This window comes from Nerophis ophidion, linkage group LG10 (genome assembly GCF_033978795.1).
Source record: "Nerophis ophidion isolate RoL-2023_Sa linkage group LG10, RoL_Noph_v1.0, whole genome shotgun sequence".
NCBI lineage: Eukaryota > Metazoa > Chordata > Actinopteri > Syngnathiformes > Syngnathidae > Nerophis > Nerophis ophidion.
Genome location: NC_084620.1, coordinates 40,911,471 through 40,931,932, shown reverse-complemented (window position 1 = coordinate 40,931,932; position 20,462 = coordinate 40,911,471).

The following is a 20,462-nucleotide window of genomic DNA, read 5'->3' as shown; positions in this document are numbered from 1 at the left end:
GTGCCTGGAGCTTTTTTTTTAACGTTTGCAAGTAAACCCTGACATATTTTATTTAACTTTTTTAGACTGCAATAATTTGACTTAATTATGTTATATTAAAGTCTGACCAGACTAATGACGAATTTTTGTCGGATACGATCACTCGAAATGAGTATGATGGTCCTCCTGTTGGTCGGATTGCCTACAGGAGAATGCCTGTGCGTGGAATCTTTTAAAGTGGGGAGACCGGTGAACAGACAGCCCCCACACTGTCCTTGGCAAAGAGAAGGCCAGGGTCCAATGGCATGGATACCAAAACAATTAGGGGCCCATCTTTGCTGCAGCCTTCTGCCGCCTCTGTGACCGTTGTGGAGCTTCATCCATTATCATAGATTATCAGGCTATAGAGCGTTTTCCGTTCGGGCTCCAGTACTCTGGAATGCCCTCCCGGGAACAGTTCGAGACGCCACCTCAGTAGAAGCATTTAAGTCTCACCTTAAAACTCATTTGTATACTCTAGCCTTTAAATAGAGCCCCTTTTTAGACCAGTTGATCTGCCGTTTCTTTTCTTTTTCTCCTCTGTCCGGCTCTCCCTTGTGGAGGGGGTCCGGTCCGATGGCCATGGATGAAATACTGGCTGTCCAGAGTCGAGACCCAGGATGGACCGCTCGTCCAGAGTCAAGACCCAGGATGGACCGCTCGCCTGTGTATCGGTTGGGGACATCTCTGCGCTGCTGATCCGCCTCTGCTTGGGATGGTTTCCAATTGGCTCCACTGTGGACGGTACTCTCGCTGCTGTCTTGGATCCGCTTTGGACTGGACTCTCGCGGTTGTGTTGGATCCACTATGGATTGAACTTTCACAGTATTATGTTAGACTCGCTAGACATCCATTGCTTTTGGTCCCCTGTGGGGAGCGGGGCGGGGGGGGGGGGGGGGGGGGGGTTGCCCATATATGCGGTCCTCTCCAAGGTTTCTCATAGTCATCATTGTCACCAACGTCCCACTGGGTGTGAGTTTTCCTTGCCCTCATGTGGGCCCTACCGAGGATGTCGTAATGGTTTGTGCAGCCCTTTATATGCCCATATATGCGGTCCTCTCCAAGGTTTCTCATAGTCATCATTGTCACCAACGTCCCACTGGGTGTGAGTTTTCCTTTCCCTCATGTGGGCCCTACCGAGGATGCCGTAATGGTTTGTGCAGCCCTTTGAGACACTAGTGATTTAGGGCTATATAAATAATCACTTGTCAGACCACAGAACACTTTTCCACTTTGAATCAGTCTATCTCAGATGATCTCGGGCCCAGCGAAGCCAGCGGAGTTCCTTGGTGTTGTTGATAAATGGATTTGGTTTTGCATAGTAGAGTTTTAACGTGCACTTACAGATGTGACAACCAACTGTAGTTACTGACAGTGGTTTTATGAAGTGTTCCTGAGCCCATGTGGTGATATCCTTTACACACCGATGTTGGTTTTTGATGCCGTACCGCCTGATCGAAGGATCAAAAGTCCGTAATATCATCACTTACGTGCAGTGATTTCTCCAGATTCTCTGAACCTTTTGATGATTTTACGGACAGTAGATAGTAAAATCCATGAATTCCTTGCATTGGCTCGTTGAGAAATGTTGTTCTAAAACTGTTCGACAATTTGCTTACAAATTAGGGACCCTCGCCCCATCCTTGTTTGTGAATTACTTAGCATTTCATGGAAGCTGCTTTTATACCCAATCATGGCACCCACCTGTTGCCAATTAGCCTGCACACCTGCGGGATGATCCAAATAAGTGTTTGATGAGCATTTCTCAACTTTATCAGTATTTATTACCACCTTTCCCAACTTCTTTGTCACCTGTTGCTGGCATCAAATTCTAAAGTTAATAATTATTTTCAATTTTTTTTTTTTTTTTTTAATCAGTTTGAACATTAAATATGTTGTCTTTGTAGCATATTCAACTGAATATGGGTTGAAAATGATTTGCAAATAATTGTGTTCTGTTTATATTTACATCCAACACACTTTCCCAACTCATATGAAAACGGGGTTTGTATATACACCCCCCCAGCTCCACCACAACCCCGCCTTAATCTCCCGAATTCGGATGTCTCAAAGTTGGCAATTATGGTTCCATCTCATAAGATGTCAATGTCTCACGGAAACAGCAGCACATTTTCCAAAGCGCTGAACTTTGCCAACATACTGAGTGAGCATTTATTCCATCAGACGGTTTCTATTCCGCTTCCTCGTGTCACGAGAAGCGCCGATCAAGATCTGGGAAATACTTCAATCTCAAAGCGGAAATAGCCATTAGAGGATTTTGCTCGCTGCCACATATTTGAATTTATCCTAGCACGACAGCATCTCAACTGGAAACCCTAAACAGGAGCCTGATATTTGGACAATGGAAGTGTTTACTGCATGCAGCCTGGCATGAACAAACCTTTGTTGAAATTTTTCATTCAGCCCACTAAACTTTTCCAAAGATTGAATTAAAAAAAAACACCAAAGCTGTCACAGCAGCTCCCAGTAAAAGAGACTTAAAATAAAACAAAGCAGAGTAAGTCTTACAAACGTAAGTCTGTAAGACAAAGAGGGGCGGAGAAGCCAGCTTCAGTGTTTTACAGACATTTTTAGGCGTTGTTTCTCCGTGTTTTTAGTTTGATTGAGAAAATCTAGAGAAGGTTGTCTGGGAGGTTAACAATACTGATTAAAGGAGGGAATAAATCATCTACAGCTGTCAAAACTCCTCTAAAAAAGAGACGCAGGTCCAAAGTTCACTAACTCTTTGATGTTCAATGTTTTATCGTTTATATCAGTGGTTATCAAATGGGGGTATGCGTACCCCTGGGGGTACTTGAAGGTATATCAAGGGGTACGTGAGGTTTTTTTAAAAATAGAAACAATTCAAAAATCCTTTATGAATATATTTATTGAATAATGATTCAACAAAATATGAATGTATGTTCATAAACTGTGAAAAGAAATGCAATATTCAGTGTTGACAGCTAGATTGTTTGTGGACATGTTCCATAAATACTGATGTTAAAGATTTATTTTTTTTTGTGAAGAAATGTTTAGAATGAAGTTGATGAATCCAGATGGATCTCTATTACAATCCCCAAAGAGGGCACTTTAAGTTGATGATTACTTCTATGTGTAGAAATCTTTATTTATAATTGAATCACTTCTTTATTTCTCAGGAAGTTTTTAGTTATTTTTGTATCTTTTATCCCAAATAGTTCAAGAAAGACCACTACAAATTAGTAATATTTTGCACTGTTATACGATTTAATAAATCAGAAACTGATGACATAGTGCTGTATTTTACTTCTTTATCTCTTTGTTTCAACCAAAAATGCTGTGCTCTGATTAGGGGGTACTTGAATTAAAAAAATGTTCACAGGGGGTACATCACTGAAAAAATTTTGAGAACCAGTGGTTTATATCAGGGCTTCACGGTGGCAGAGGGGTTTTTGCGTCTGCTTCACAATACGAAGTTCCTGCAGTCCTGGGTTCAAATCCAGGCTCAGGATCTTTCTGTGTGGAGTTTGCATGTTCTCCCCGGAATGCGTGGGTTCCCTCCGGGTACTCCGGCTTCCTCCCACTTCCAAAGACATGCACCTGGGGATAGGTTGATTGGCAACACTAAATTGGCCCTAGTGTTTGAATGTGAGTGTGAATGTTGTCTGTCTATCTGTGTTGGCCCTGCGATGAGGTGGCGACTTGTCAAGGGTGTACCCCGCCTTCCGCCCGATTGTAGCTGAGATAGGCGCCAGCGCCCCCCGCGACCCCAAAAGGGAATAAGCGGTAGAAAATGGATGGATGGATGGTTTATATTATAATATTTTTTTTTCAATTCCGCCTATCCATATTAGCAGGCACGTGCACAGAGATTTTGGGGTCCAGATGCTCAAAAAAGGGCACCAACACTGAAAATCAATATAAGAATTACAGCGGGATATTTTTAAACTAGGAACCAATATAAACTAATTATGAAACTGAATAAAAAAATGTTTATGTGGACACTTTCTGTAGTGGCAATCTTCACCTTCAAATGTTCAAATTCATTGTCACTACTCAACAGGTTTGAGGGAGTGATTGCAAACATTGCAATGAAGTGAGGTCCATTTAGAAATCCAGTTAATGCATATTTATTGATTAACATGCAGGTCGAATGAAACATACCATGGATTATTGTAGTGACATTGTGCCATATGTTCTCCTGTCTTCCCTGCCTGTTACTGTGTGCTGTTGTCTGCTGTTGTTGTCTGCTGTCGGTAAGAACGGTTTGAGCTCCATACCTGAGTCCTCCCTAATTTGCTCACCTGTGCTCCTATATATGCCTTCAACCCTGCATTGCTCAACCAAAAAGCCCGCCACCTAGTGACAAAAGAAAGTAATGCCAACACAAAAATAAGGATGCCTTAAATGGCTCCTACACTTTGTTTTTTGTGTTTTACGACAGAGTTGAAGCACAAGCTGCATCACGCTAATAGTATGCAACAAATATATCTCAAAGACTCAATTTCAGACCCACCTTTCATCTCGTTGATATGATTTTAACCGTTGTGTAATGTTCATATTGTTGTTACTCAGCCAGTGTTTGTGGGTCTGGTGGACCCGTTGCATTTTGTGGCTTTTAATGCCTCACAATCAAACACTTTTATGTTAATATACTGAACAGCTGTTTGCCATTTTACCTTATCCAAATATGGTAAAAACTATGAAAAAAACTGTGACCTATAGTCCTGAAAATACAGTATATATAACCCCAATTATTCAGAGTTTGCACTGGCTCCCTGTTCATTTTAGAATTGATTTTAAAACATTGCTGTTTTTTTTTAAATCTTTACATGGACTGGCACCTCAATATATCTCGGACCTCATCCAAATTTACACTCCTGCGCGCGCTCTGAGGTCCGAGAGCCAGTTCCAGCTCGTGGTGCCCAAGACCAGACTTAAGACCAGGGGAGACAGGGCCTTCTCTGTGGTCGGCCCTAATCTCTGGAACACTCTGCCCCTCCATGTTCAAACTGCTTCCACAATGGAGTGTTTTAAGTCTCGTCTTAAGACCCACTTTTATTCTTTGGCTTTTAACACTACGTGAGTTGTGTGGTCCTCTGTCCTCTGTTGTCCTCTGTGTTTTTTATACACTTTGATTTCTATTTTACTGTTTTAATTGATTTTACCCTTTAAAATAGTTTTTAATCATATTTGTTTTTGTATTGTTTTTTATATTCGTTTAATATTTATTCATTTGTTGTTTTTTATTCAGTCATTGGTGGAGCATAATATTGTTTTTTTTAATATTGTTTTTAACATGGCTGTGCAGCACTTTGGAAATGTTATTGTTGTTTAAATGTGCTATATAAATAAAGTGGATTGGATTAGATATGGTCCCCTTTAATGCGCCCTAGCCTTTTGTATGAAAATAGACTTGGCTAGACCCGCTCATCGGCAATGCGCCTTATAATCCGGTGCGCCCTATGGTCCGAAAAATAGGGTTTGCTAAAATGCACAATGCGAGTTGTAAATGCTCCTTCTCTCCTGGTCCAGATTCTGCTTAGTGGCTCGCTCCAATCATCTTATATATCTTTATTGGTGGCAGTTGCTAATCTTCCTCACGGGGGTTCCCACACCGTTATAGCTGGCAGCGCAACCATGACAAATGGTAGTAATACTCAACAGTCTTCCCAATACCCTCATTCATTTAGTAAGCTTCCACTGGGGCCGACTTGCTGAGCTCACTGCTGAGGCATTTAGCCCGCCGGCCCTCATACACCTCGCCAACGGCCGCTTCCGGATGCCATTTTGCAGGGATTGCTACCGGAGACATATTTGTTTTGTCCTCACAGGAAGTAATCGCCAGAAAAATCTCTCTCTCTCTCTCTCTCTCTCTCTCTCTCTCTCTCTCTCTCTCTCTCTCTCTCTCTCTCTCTCTCTCTCTCTCTCTCTCTCATACACAGCCTGCAGGCATATGTAAACATGCAGTATAGTGTGAGGTGGAAAAGATGGAAGAAAGAAGTGTCGAAGGAAAGTAAACATTCCAAACCTCGTTCGCCGCGTCACGTCGTGTTTACTTCCCCTTTCTTGGTGAAAATGCCCAAAACAGATAATGGCCGATGATGATGCAGTTTTCATGCCGACAAGAGTGGTTCTGACCTTTCTCCAACTGTCTTGCAACAATCGTGACCTTTTGTTCCCCCTTAACTTGACTGTTTGCTGGACTGCAACAAACTGCAAAGTCCAAGACATGTAATTTATTCCGTATATTAAGTAAGCTTGAATACATGCATTCATTGAGGAGACAAACAAAAAGGCCAAAGGCGACTCATTTACATAAATGGCCAAATTTATTCAGCCAGTCGGCACCCACCAGTGACATGACAAGCTTGGAATTGTTGCAGCCAAATAGAGGGACTTAGACTTAGACTTAAACTTCCTTTTTATTGTCATTCAAATTTGAACTTTACATTACATATAAGGACGAAATTTCGTTGCATTAGCTCATTGTAGTGCAGGATAAAAAAAGAAATAAGGTGCAGATATAAATAAATAGATTACTGTACAGATAAATATAATGCACTTTTGCATATGCATCCAAGTTTATGAATGTATGTTGTATTGTGTTTTGATTCCAGCGAGTTAATCCATTTTGGGGGGAGCTGAGGGAATAATTTAATTATGATGCGTTCAAGAGTCATACGGCCTGAGGGAAGAAGCTGTTACAGAACCTGGAGGTTCTGCTTCGGAGGCTGCAGAACCTCTTTCTAGAGTCCAGCAGTGAAAACAGTTCTTAGTGGGGGTGGGAGGAGTTTTTGCAGATTTTCTGAGCCCTGGTCAGGCAGCGGCTTTTTGCAATCTACTGGATAGGAGGAGCGGCCTCCTGCTGAACACTGAGGAGGTTCTTTCGGGATTTTTGTTGTCGCAGATGGAGAAAGATGGAGGAAATTGAATTGGCTCCTCTTGGCTTTCCCTTTCTCAGGTCATAAACTATGTGAGTTATTATTAGAAGCGAAGCAAAGTGGTGTTCTGTAACTGACTACGTTTACATGCACTAGAACTGAAATAGTTTAATCTCTCCATTTTTTTTCTATGTGAGGTCCCAGTTTACATCTTAACTTTTTCGTTGGCCCCCTGGAATGGCCATTTCAGTTTGTTTTTCTGCAAGGTTTCCCCATGACGTAATTCAATGTGGCGTGCCACCATGGCATATAGGTATGTCCAATAATATCGGACTGCCGATAAATACTTTAAAATGTAATATCGGAAATTATCAGATATTACATAAAAGTATCGGTATCGGTTTCAAAAAGTTAAATTTATGACTTTTTAAAACGTAGCTGTGTACACGGACGTAGAGAGAAGTACGGAGCGCCAATAAACCTTGAAGGCACTTCTTATGCGTGCCAGCCCAGTCACATAACATCTACGGCTTTTCACACACACGAGTGAATGCATGGCATACTTGGTCAACAGCCATACAGGTCACACTGAGGGTGGCCGTACAAACAACTTTAACACTGTCACAAATATGCGCCGCAGTGTGAACCCACACCAAACAAGAATGAAACACATTTCGGGAGAACATCTGCACCGTAACACAACATCAACACAACGGAACAAATACCCAGATCCCTTTGCAGCACTAACTCTTCGGGGGTTGCTACAATATACACCAACGCCGCCCACTTCAACTTCCTCATGCTCTTTCAGGGAGAGCATGTCCCAAATTCCAAGCTGCACTTTCTGACTTGAATAATAAATATGGCAGTGCCATGTTGGCATTTTTTTCCACAACTTGAGTTGATTTACCTTGGAAAACCTTGTTACATTGGTTAATGCATCCAGCGGGGTATCACAACAAAATTCGGCATAATAATGTGTTAATTCCATATCGGTATCGGTAGTTAAGAGTTGGACAATATCGGAATATCGGATTTCGGCAAAAAAGCCATTATTGGACATCTCTAATGACATACCTTGGAAATACGTTGTGCTTTTTTTACTTGAACACAAATCAAAGTAATATATTGTAGCCCTAGAAGAAGTCACACAAAGTCTGATGCTATTTTTAACATGTATTACCAATCTTATGATGACAAACAGCACAATTCTTACAGGTTTTACCTCCCGTGCAACCACATTCGTCTTTTTGATGTCCCCGCTTCCCCAGACACACAACAACACTTCCTCATTGTTTTGCCAACTCCTCAGCAAGAAAAATAGCTAATGGCTGTCCTAAAAGCCACTAGAAGTCACCCGATGATGTCATTGCCTCATTTGCATAATTTATGGCAATGGGCTCTTTAGGAAAGATACAAAAGTAAGTTTAAAACTTATATTATTAAAATTGCAGATTACCTTTCTTCTTTTGTTTCTTGGTTGTTGTTTTTAATAATTTTTGGTCTGCATTGATAAATGTCAGTGTATCAAATTTGATCAATAGAATAGAAGGTTGTGATATTCACTAACAAACCATATATGACTGGCTCATTAACATGAACGATGGAATTGGGACGTTGCAGTGATTTATATTAGCTTGACATGACAGTGAAAACCTTTTTACATGTACATCTCGCTCTTGAAACCAAGGCGGGAAAAGTGGCGGCTTCATACATGCACATATCATTTGCAGTCTGGAGGCACGTGGATCTCCTTTCTGCACTGACATAATGAGCTAGTTGGTGTTTTAGATCGGTTGGTTGTGCCACTCTCCCAGGACAGAGAGATTGTGTGATGGGTGATGAGCCAAGAAGGCACCAAAGAGGAATCGAAGAACCTAACACTATTTGTTTCAGCGAGCCTCATACTGGAACCGCAGCTTCCAGGAAAAAAGAGTATCAATCAATGTTTATTTATATAGCCCTAAATCACAAATGTCTCAAAGGACTGTACAAACCACTATGACTACGACATCCCCGGAAGAACCCACATAAGGGCAAGGAAAACTCACACCCAGTGGGCAAGGAAAACTCACACCCAGTGGGCAAGGAAAACTCACACCCAGTGGGCAAGGAGAACTCACACCCAGTGGGACGCCAGTGACAATGATGACCATGAGAACCTTGGAGAGGACCTCATATTTCGGCAACCCCCCCCCGAAAGTAATGGATGTCGAGCAGGTCTAACATGATACTGTGAAAGTTCAATCCATAGTGGCTCCAACAAAGCCACAAGAGTTCAGTTCAAAGCGGATCCAAGACAGCAGCGAGAGTCCCGTCCACAGGAAACCATCCCAAGCGGAGTCGGATCAGCAGCGTAGAGATGTCCCCAACCGATACACAGGCGAGCGGTCCATCCTGGGTCCCGACAAGCGGTCCATCCTGGGTCCCGACTCTGAACAGCCAGTACTTCATCCATGGCCTTCGGACCGGACCCCCTTCACAAGGGAGGGGGGGGACAGAGGAGAAAAAGAAAAGAAGCGGCAGGTCAACTGGTCTAAAAAGGAAGTCTATTTAAAGGCTAGAGTATAAAAATGAGTTTTAAGGTGAGACTTAAATGCTTCTACTGAGGTAGCATCTCGAACTGTTACCGGGAGGGCATTCCAGAGTACTGGAGCCCCAACGGAAAACGCTCTATAGCCCGCAGACTTTTTTTGGGCTTTAAGAATCACTAATAAGCCGGAGTCCTTTGAACGCATATTTCTTGCCGGGACATATGGTACAATACAATCGGCAAGATAGGATGGAGCTAGACCGTGTAGTATTTTATACGTTAGTAGTAAAACCTTAAAGTCACAATTGGAGTGGGTCTAGGTGGGGCTTGACTGTAGGGTGGAGTTGTTCCAGGACCAACCTCTCCATGGTCTTCATGATATGGGAGGTTAGAGCCACCGGCCTGTAGTCCTTTGATGTGCTGGGTCGCGTGCATTTGGGGATGGGGACCACGCATGAGGTTTTCCACAGTGTGGGGACTTTCTGCAGCCTAAGGCTCATGTTGAAGATGTGCTGGAGCAGACCACACAGCTGTGTGGTGCAGGCTTTGAGCACCCTGGGGCTCACACCGTCAGGACCCGCGGCCTTGCCTGTGTGTTACTTATTTAGCTGTGCATTCACCTGTTCTGCAGACAGACACACTGGGGGGGCTCAAGTGGTTGGGGGGGGGGGCATCCTTCTGAGGGTGATGTGTTAGGTGTGGGGAGGTAGTCATTGGAGTTGGGGAGCTGCGAGGAGGGGGGGTGGAGGTGGATTGGTTCGCTGAAGTTGTCAGGGGGTTGGCTGGCATGTTTTTTTGGGGGGGTGGGGGCAGCAACTTGTCGGAGCCACTGTGTCAAACCTGTAAAAGAACTGGTTTAGCTCATTGGCCCTCTCTTTGTCTCCATCTACTCCCCTACCCCCCGACGGTTTGAGGCCGGTGATGGTCTGCATACCTCTCCAAACCGCCTTCATGTTGTTGTCCTTCAGCTTCCCTTTCAGCTTCCTCCTGTATTTCTCGTTGGCCTCCTTTAGTTTGGTCTTCAGCGGCACCTGAACTCTTTTCACCTCCTCCCTGTTGCCAGCATTGAATGCCCTCTTCTTCTCATTCACCCACGGCTTGTTGTTTGGGTAGCAGGTGACCGTTTTTGATGGGACATTTGAGTCAACACAGAAGTTGATATAGTCTGTGATGCACTCTGTGAGCCTGTCAATGTCCTCACCATGAGGCTCCATGAGCACCTGCCAGTCAGTTACCTCAAAACAGCCTTGTAGTGTGTCTTGGACCCCTTCTGACCACCTTCTCACAGTTTTTTTGGTCACAGGCAGTCTTTTGACCAGAGGCACATAACAAGGGTTGAGGTAAACAAGGTTGTGGTCTGACCGGCCCAGCTCTGGGAGTGCTATGGAGCTATACGCATCCTTGAAGTTTTTGTAAAAGAGGTCCAGGATCTTATTTCCTCTGGTGTGGCAGTTGACATACTGAGTGAAGTGGATGAGGGCTATCGGGTGCTGGGTTTGTAGTCTGGCTATCGAGCTGTGGATGACGTCACTGGCAGCTGCAGCGTTAGCAGAGGGGGGGATGTATACTGCCATCATTACAACATGCGGAATCTCCCTGGGCAAATAATATGGTCTGAGTCCTACAGCTAACATCTATGTATTTGGGTCACACTGGCGCTCTTTTATTGTAATATGACCGGGATAACAATATTTCTTATTAATATACAAAGCAAGCCCCCCTCATTTCCGCTTGCCTTTGGTTCGGTCCTGGTCAGTACGTACTATTTCAAAGCTGTTATAGAGATGTTACTATCCGGAACATCATCGTGCAGCCACGTCTCAGTAAAACACATTAGGCTACACTTACGATATTCTTTCTGACTACCAGCAGGCACTGACAACTCATCCATTTTGTTTGCCATAGAGCGCACGTTACCCATGATGACGGAAGGAATATATGGCTTATATCTCTTTCTCTCCCTCCTCGCTTCAGCCCTCTTCTGTCTGGAGCGTCTCCCTTTCCCTCGACAGCCACGAGAACCTCCATGAGTCCTTTTCAGCTCCTCCGGGATCTGGTTAGTTAGCGCCGGGTCCGTCAGCTGGATGCTAATAACTGGTGCCGCTAACAACAACAACTGTTCCTCGGTGTAGATGAAAGATCCTCTCCACTGTTGTTTTCCGTCTGAGCTCATCAGTAGCATCCCCACCTTCAGTAGGACGAACAAAACACTTCTGAAGTGCATGTTTAGAAGGGCACGACTTGATAAAAAGTAACTGTAGATTAAATGTAAAAGTATACAAAAGTAAAAAACGAACAAAGAACAAAGACAGAGTGAATTGCAGCAGCGGCCGTCTAGATCGACACATTCCTCAAATCAGTTTGAATCGAGTGACCTCCAACTCCAATCCTCTACTCCTACCTGTGAGGGCTTCCTACCAGATGTTGCTAATGTCTTTACACTTCCTCCTAAAAACCAAACCTGCCTTATTTTAGGATTCCCATTTCATGGGGGCAAGAACCACCACTCTCTAGAGAGCTTGTGATGGACATGTGCACTTTTGAAGATATCTAAGGGCATATTTTCTTAGTAAAATAATCCTCTAAAGGATTGTGTGACCAAATACAAACATGCTAGTTTCCCATCATATAAGAAAATGGTACATGTTATAATTTACCACATTAGCGAGATGTTTTAAATTTTTGTCACAGAGAGAGACACACATGAGGACAGACAAGGTGAGCAAGTGACTGAGGTAGTGTTCAGTAGGCAAAACAAATTAAGCGATTTATTTAAGTGTGACAATAATGAAAAATTTACCTCTAAAATTACGGTTGAAACTTCTGGCTATAGGAACTTGGAAATTCCGACTTCCCAGTACAAATGGAATAGCAGATGGCAAACTGTTTGCTCACGCGTGAACCACTGCAATTCCCTGCAGTCTCTGTCAGGTTCCCCACTCTGCTCGAAGCAACTGCTTGTAGATGAATGAATGAAGGCGTTATACTTTTATAGAGCTTTTCTACCTTCAAGGTACACTGTAAAAAGGTTATTGATCGTAAAAAATTGGAAAAACTCTGTAGAATAAAGGTATTTTTCTGCAGCACTGTTTGCATCGTCACTTTATTAAAGGTGGTTAATCTTAATAGTTTAGTAAAAATCTGTAAAATTATGATATTTCTCCGTAAACGTTTCATGAAAATTTCTGTAAATATAATGTTTTGGATCATTATTTGGTTTACAATGTTTTACTTTAATTTTATGCTTTTCGTTTGGCAGCCATAGCTGCCAGTAGATGACCGTTTTTTTACAGACATTTTTGTTACAGTGTAAAGAAGAAGGAGCTGAGCCGGAAGGCAAAACTCTCAATTTACCGGTCGATCTACGTTCCCATCCTCACCTAAGGTCATGACCCAAAGCTCATGACCGAAAGGATAAGATCACGGGTACAAGCGACCGAAATGAGTTTCCTCTGCCGGGTGGCAGGGCTCTCCCTTAGAGATAGGGTGAGAAGCTCTGCCATCCGGGAGGAACTCAAAGTAAAGCCGCTGCTCCTCCACATCGAGAGGAGCCAAATGAGGTGGCTCGGGCATCTGGTCAGAATGCCACCCGAACGCCTCCCTAGGGAGGTGTTTAGGGCACGTCCAACCGGTAGGAGGACACAGGGAAGACCTAGGACACGTTGGGAAGACTATGTCTCCCGGCTGGCCTGGGAACGCCTCGGGATCCCCCGGGAAGAGCTAGACGAAGTGGCTGGTGAGAGGGAAGTCTGGGCTTCCCTGCTTAGGCTGCTGCCCCCGCGACCCGACCTCGGATAAGCGGAAGATGATGGATGGATAGATGTACACAAAGCACTTTGACACTTTTTGCACATTCACACACAATTTCACACACTGATTGCGGGAGCTGCCTTGCAAGGGACTAACCATGACCCATCAGGAGCAAGGGTGATGTGTCTTGCTCAAGGACACAATGGACGTGACGAGGTTGGTAGTAGGTGGTGATAGAACCAGGAACCCTCTGGTTGCTGGCACGGCCACTCTCCTAATTGCGCTACAGTGACTGCTACGTGCTTTCAACTCAGTCTCCAAGTCTCAAAAAAGTCTTCAATATCGCTGGAAAAATATACTAATTTTGTTTGAAAAATAAGCTAGATTTATTGCTAATAGTTTTTAATTAAAAAACAAATATTCATAAATATCAACAAAGTACATTGTACAATCAGTGGCAACAACTGAAAATATGGCAACATGATAAAACATATACTGTATGTTAATAATAATAAATAACAGATTTTTTTTTTAAATGTGTGTAAAATCATAATTGCAAATTATGCAAATTACTCCACAAAGTCATGGTGACCACCCCCCCAAGCACGCCCCTGACCATGCCCTGTTCCATACTTGCCAACCTTGAGACCACTGAATTCGGGAGATGGGGGCGGTTTGAGGTGGGGGTGGCGGGGTTTGGTGGTAACGGGGGGTGTATATCGTAGCGTTCACATGCTTTTTAAAAAGTTGATTTCAACCAAATTCCTGCAGTAATTAGTTTCCATGTGTGCATTTAAAAATCCCATGCAGCAACGGGAAAGAAAAAAAAACACATCATCATTTTCTTTCTGCTTTGCTAATTGAGCCACCGCAGCAATCCCAGAGAGGCAAGATTGGCTGGATGGACACGGATGCATGCCGGTGCAGATCAGGAGTGCCTCTGCGGGCCACAGATCTGTTGATGTCTTATGGACAAATTCAATTAGGTTGTGCACGAGCGAAACAGAGGAGATCTCGCTCGCCCCCCCCGAGAGAGCCCAGTTGTATTATCGTGCATTCCAATGAGCTCCTCACATGTTTATTTCACACGCGTGCCATGCTTCTCAGCGACAAAAATAACTTCAAAAAAGGGCTGCTCTGCGGGAATTTGTCAAATATTTAACAGCCACCTTAGACAGAGAGAGAGCGGAAGAGACCTTTCCTTCTGCAAGTAAAGCTCTGTACTGTTGCCGCTAAGCTTGTGTCAAGCAGTAAAGCTCTGGCGTCATCAACGGCGGCTGCATCCCAACGCAGCGCCACAGATTAGCACGTCATTTCGGATTTCTAATGACAGTGACTAGCGCAAAGTTTATTTCTTGCCATATATGGTAGACACTAGATGCATTGTACATGCTGTAGAAAGTGGGTTTGTGAAATAGTAATAGGATGACAAGTGATGATAAAATCTGCATATCGTTCTTGCCTAACAAACCGATGTTAACTTACAATCAGTCAAGTGCTACATACTCATTAAATTGTTTTACCTATTGACCTCTTTTTGTGTTTCTCTACTATACACTTTAAAAACAAGTTTTACAGTTTTAATTTGCACTTACAAATGCAGCGACAGTTTGTAGTTACTGACAGTGGTTTTCCGAGGATGTTCCTGAGCCCTTGTGGTGATATCCTTTACGCACTGATGTCGGTTCTTGATGGAGTACCACCTGAGGGATTGAAGGTTCGTAATATCATCACTTGAGTGCAGTGATTTCTTCAGATTCTCTCAACCTTGTGATTAGATTACGGACCGTGGATGGTGAAATCCCTAAATTCCTTGCAAATGTTGTTTTTAAACTGTTTGATTGATTGATACTTTTATTAGTAGATTGCACAGTACAGTACATATTCCGTACAATTGACCACTAAATGGTAACACCCAAATAAGTTTTTCAACTTGTTTAAGTCGGGGTCCACGTTAATCAATTCATGGTAACAACTTGCTCACGCATTTGTTCGCAAAGTGGTTACCCTCGCCCCATCCTTGTTTGTGAATGACCGAGTATTTCATGGAAGCTGCTTTTATACCCAATCATGGCACCCACCTGTTCCGAATTAGCCTGTTCACCGGTGGGATGTTCCAAATAAGTGTTGGATGAGCATTCCTCAACTTTCTCAGTCTTTTTTGCCACTTATGCCAGCTTTTTTTTCAAAACATGTTGCAGGCATCAAATTCCAAATTAGCTAATATTGTTACATGTGTGTGTGTGAGTGTGTGTGTGTGTGTGTGTGTGTGTGTGTGTGTGTGTGTGTGTGTGTGTGTGTGTGTGTGTGTGTGTGTGCATGTGTGTGGGAGTGGGGGGGGGGAGGGTCGCAGCTCACTGCAGGGTTTGTTCCCCCAGGATGCAGATGGACCACTCCGGACAGGACGTGCGGTTAGGAACATCATTTATTCTCGAAACTCAAAGAGGTACAAAAAAAACGAAAACAAGCCATCCGAACAATGTGCCAATCGCACTCGAAGCTAAGGCTACCACATTGCATGGACTAGAGACTCACGTAACAGGTTGCAATTAGCAAAAAAAGAAGAGGCCGACTGACCGGCAAAGGCAGGCTTAAATAATGCCTCAGATTAGTGCTTGGGAAACAGGTGAGCGTCCCGAACACCAATCAGAGACTTGTGAAAATAATAAGCAACGATGGTAACTAAAACAAACTCAAGGGTGCACAAAAACAGAAACTGAAGGAGTCTAAATCTAACAGAAAATAACGAAACATAAAACAAGGCCACGGATCATAACAAATATTTGCAAAAAATAACAAAGTTTACCAGTTCGAACACTAAGTAGCTTGTCTTTGCAGTCTATTCAATTGAACATAGGTTGAAAAGGATTTGCAAATCATAGCATTCTGTTTTTATTTACGATTTACACAACGTGTCAACTTCACTGGTTTTGGTTATGGTATATTACACTTCAAAACATGAGTTGTCATTCAGTTTGAAGTAAGATTTTTAAAACTAATAGTTGAGATTACTATAACATAAAATGGTTTAATATCCATCCATCCATCCATCATCTTCCGCTTATCCGAGCCTAAGCAGGGAAACCCAGACTTCCCTCTCCCCAGCCACTTCGTCTAGTTTAATATACTTTATCAAATTTCTACAACTACAACTAACACATTCACCAATTCACACACACACACACACACACACACACACACACACACACAAACCAAAATCCACAAGCTCTTAGTAACTGGTAACCTCGGCGTGAGCTTGACCAGGTTGTGATTAAACCAGTAGCCCTCTGTGTCCAGCCTGTCAGTTTATAAGACAGCCTCTCGACCCACTGAGCCACGCCACCCACGCACTGACAATTGATACTACTCGTAATGAGTGTCTGTATCATGTCATGTTCGCCAGAAAACATTACTTAGAGAACTAAAAAAAGATATTAGTTGAAATTATGTTATAAAGATTTTCAAAGCTCACATTTCTGGCACGTGTGTTGGTGGAAAGGCTTTTCTGGACTTACTTTCTGAAGTTACCTGAATTTATTATTATGAGTTTCAGTGAATATTCACACTTTTTTCCCCAGTTGAAGTTGTCGTTACTCTTCTTACTTAGTTGTGATGACCAATTTGGGGCGGTATAGCAACTTGAGGGTTGCAGGTTCGATCCCAGCTTCCGCCATCCTAGTCACTGCCGTTGTGTCCTTGGGCCAGACACTTTACCCACCTGCTCCCAGTGCCACCCACACTGGTTAAAATGTAACTTAGATATTGGGTTTCACTATGTAAAGCGCTTTAAGTCACTAGAGAAAAAGTGCTATGTAAATATAATTCACTAATTATAATTCACAATTTGTTCTGTCAATTTGACAACAAAAGTCAAGCCAGAATCACTTTCAACAGTGTAGGGGTGTAAAAAAAAAAGCGTATTTTAGAATGAATCGCAATTCTTATTTGTAACGATTCTTAATCAATTAAAAAAATTATATATATATATATATATATATATATATATATATATATATATATATATATATATATATATATACATATATATATCCACCCATCCATTTTCTATCGCTTTTCCCTTTTGGGGTCGCGGGGTATATATATATATATATATATATATATATATATATATATATACACATAGGATTTCAGCAGGATCTACCCCAGTCTGCTGACATGCAAGCAGAGTAGTAGATTTTTATAAAAAACTTTAATAATTGTAAAGGAAAATGTTTCTATCAACTGATTGCAATAATGTAAATGTGTTTTAACTATTAAACGAACCAAAAATATGACTTATTTTATCTTTGTGAAAACATTGGACACAGTGTGTTGTCAAGCTTATGAGATGCGATGCAAGTGTAAGCCACTGTGACACTATTGTTCTTTTTTTTTTTTTTCATAAATGTGTAATGATAATGTCAATGAGGGATTTTTTATCACTGCTATGCTGAAATTATAACTAATATTGATACTGTTGTTGATAATATTCATTTTTGTTTCATGTCGTGTTTGTGTCTCCTCTAAATTGCTGTGTTTATTGCAGTTCTGAGTGTTGCTGGGTCAGGTTTAGTTTTGGAATTGGATTGCATTGTTATGGTATTGCTGTGTATTGTTTTGTTGGATTGATAAAAAAAAATTAAATTAAATATAAAAATAAAAATTTAAAAAATTAAAAAAAAATAAAATCGATTAAAAAAAAAAAGAGAATCGATTCTGAATCGCACAACCTGAGAATCGCGATTCATATTCGAATGGCTTTTTTCCCACACCCCTAATACACACACACACACACACATATATATATATATATATATATATATATATATATATATATGTATATATATATATATATATATATATATATCTACATATATATATAGATATATATATATATACATACATATATATATATATCAATTTTTTCAGTTATTTCACCTTAAATATGTGTATATATATATATATATGTATATATATATATATATATATATATATATATATATATATATATATATATATATATATATATATATATATATTTATTTAAGATGAAATAACTGAAAAAATGGATATATATACATATATATACATATATATATATACTGTATATATATTTAAGGTGAAATAACTGAAAAAAATGTTTTGTATTCTAGTTTCTTCAAAATAGCCACACTTTGCTCTGATTACTTTTTTGTACACTCTTGGCATTCTCTCGATGAGCTTCCAGAGGTAGTCACCTGAAAGGGTTTTCACTTCACAGGTGTGCTTGAAGCTCATCGAGAGAATGCCAAGAGTGTGCAAGGCAAATACTAATGCTTTGATCGCTACCTTGTTTGACTCCGCCTTTCAGATCCACACCTGAACAAACCTGATAATACTTGTGAAAAATATGTTTTACTCCAAACATACAGGCTCTTTTACCTGTATGCTAATTTAATATACAGCCCAAGATGGTTGGATGCCAGAAAAGAAATTGAGCCGTTACACGCTATGCAATGCTTAAATCCCGGACTTTGTTCCATTGAATAAACAAATTGCTTGGCCTGTGGCACCAGACTGCGTATGAGCAAATTAACCAGAAGTCAATGAGGCATTATGTGCTATTAGGCACCGTAGCGTGCTGTGTTTTGCAAGAATGAATGAGATCCAAACAGAGTGTTTCGGAGGTAATTACAAGTGGACAGCAATTGGGCTTTAAATTAACCGAAAAGGAGCTTGCAAAAAAAATTAAGACGATTATGACAAAACCCGTTTAAGTCAACATCCCTTGGACTGGCTGACTGGCGTCGACCTAAGCATAAGCAGACATGGCCATTGCTTGCACATTTACCGGTGACTTTGGTCAGAGATATAAGGACATGGTTATTCAGCTACATAATGAAGAGGGCCGCATTTTCAAAAGCCAAAAGGCTCAGGAGCCGGACATTGAAACGTGGATAAATCTCCAGAAAGTGCTTTCCGCAGGTTCTATTCCTTTGAGACTTACTTAATTGCAAAGTAAACACGTCAGCTTTCACACTGCACTGTCAATAAACTCATTAGTCTGCCATTGCTACTCGTTTCCAGGGTGTGCAGCTAGTTAACAGCATGAAGGAACAGAAGCTCCAGCAATTTTATTGAGGATTGACATTCCTTCTTTTTGAATTATTTATTTTCTTCCAGAGTTTTAATTTTTTTACACTTTTTATTTCATTCAGGTTTGTTAGACTAAAAATAAACACAACATAAACATTACAAAAGCAAAAAGTCCACTGTGTATTTTACTTGGTGTTAATACATTCACAGAATGAAAAACAGATGTTTACGCAAAAGCAAACAAACATACACATTGCACACACTTAAACCTAAGGTACAGCGTAATTGTGCTCTACTAGTCAACTTTACATGTATTAATCACCAGTCTTACTCTCAGTCCAACACAAACCATGAATACAAAATACATCACAAAGTCAGCACTTTCAATACAAAACAAACTTAATATCCTAGTGCACAATATCTACTGACAAAGATTTGACCAAGTTTTGTGATGACGCGTACACGTGTGGATTTCTACTGAAGTGAATTAATCAACTCATATTATGTTCAACATATGGTTAATGTTTATATTCACCGTGGAGAAAGCAAACTACCAAGTTTAAGTGAATAGTGGTATTTCAGTTCGAGCATATAAGATAAGGCCCCTTAGTTTGACACTCACAGGTGGATTAGATCACTTATTGTAGGAAAGAGACCCTAATTGGGACTTTGGAATGCAAAAGTGATATCCTTGAGAAAAGACTACCTGTCTAGTTCAACGCCAACATTTGAAGTATTAATTAAAGCAGTTGTTTTCCAGTCACTACACACAAACATCTCCTTGCATGGTCAGGTTGTAGTGTCCTGACTTAGCACACACCCAGAAAGAGAAAGAAGGAATATATAACTGATGGTTTGGCTTCTCTAGGTTAGGAGTCCTTCATTTTTTGACCGGAGTTCCTCCAGGTACGGCAGACCTGAATAATGACGCTAAAGTGTCTCCGACGTGTCTTTTGATCCAGCCGCACTGCCGTGTCATCCTTCTGTTCGGACGAGGATGACAAGACCAGAAAAACACGTCACTACCATTGTTGTTGCTTGTGTAAAATACTTTTGTCAGTTGCTTAAAAGGTTCGACAGGAAACTACGACTTGTACGAATCATACATTGTTGTCCAGTCGCTGTTAAAAGTCAAATTTTGGAAATGTATTTGGATTTTTTTTAAGGATTAAAGGTATAGATGTCGGACGGCCGATGTTATCGGCCAATAAATGCTTTAA